We start from the raw sequence: 1,021 nt of genomic DNA on the forward strand, positions 1-1,021 counted from the left end.
TTAGGTTTGGGGCTACCTGTGAATGAATGGGGTTTGTTATACAGATTATTTCATCATTTAGATATCAAACCCAGTACCCAATAGTTATTTTTTATTTACTTATTTTTTTGAGACAGAGTTTGGCTCTTCTTGCCCAGGCTGGAGTATAATGGCATGATCTCTGCTCACTGCAACCTCCACCTCCTGGGTTCAAATGATTCTTCTGTCTCAGCCTTCTGAGTAGCTGGGATTACAGGTGTCCACCAGGACACGTGGCTAATTTTTTGCATTTTTAGTAGAGGCAGGGTTTCACCATATTGGCCAGGCTGGTTTTGAAGTCCTGACCTCAGGCGATCCACCTGCCTCAGCCTCTCAAAGTGCTTGATTAGAGCAATGCATCCCCTTACCTAGCTGAATTTTAGTTTCTGATGTTTCACTGTGGCCATTGTCATTTCTGAAAACATCACTTATGTTCTGTCTCATCTGGATACTGAATGTCATTTGGTGTGTCAATAAAATATTCTAACATTGCTTTTTTTGTTTTGTTTTGTTTTTGGAGACAGAGTCTTGCTCTGTTGCTCAGGTTGGAGTGCAGTGGCTTGAACTCGCCTCACTACAACTTTTGCCTCCCGGTGTCAAGCAATTCTCCTGCCTCAGCCTTCCCAGTAGCTGGGACCACAGGCTCACGCTGTTATACCTGGCTAATTTTTTGTATCTTAATAGAGACAGGGTTTCACCGTGTTGTCCAGGCTGGTTTTGAACTCCTGAGCTCAGGCAATCTGCTCGCCTTGGTCTCGAACTGCTAGAATTACAAGCATGAGCCACCATGACTGGCCACTACCATTTCCATAATGGGAACCCTGCATTGGTTTTTTGTTTGTGGCTTTCTTGTATTATCCACAAACATAAGAAATTCATACTGAGAGGGTATCATGATCTCTTTAAAAAGTATAATCAGGCCGGGCGCGGTGGCTCAAGCCTGTAATCCCAGCACTTTGGGAGGCCGAGACGGGCGGATCACGAGGTCAGGAGATCGAGACCA

General features: G+C 44.8%; 1 protein-coding gene across 1 annotated transcript in view; it reads left to right on the forward strand.

Moving 5' to 3' along the window:
- LOC105539809 (zinc finger protein 468-like) overlaps positions 1-1,021 on the forward strand; it is a 31,424-nt gene that overhangs the window by 980 nt on the left and 29,423 nt on the right.

The sequence above is a fragment of the Mandrillus leucophaeus genome, unplaced genomic scaffold (genome assembly GCF_000951045.1).
Source record: "Mandrillus leucophaeus isolate KB7577 unplaced genomic scaffold, Mleu.le_1.0 Scaffold104, whole genome shotgun sequence".
NCBI lineage: Eukaryota > Metazoa > Chordata > Mammalia > Primates > Cercopithecidae > Mandrillus > Mandrillus leucophaeus.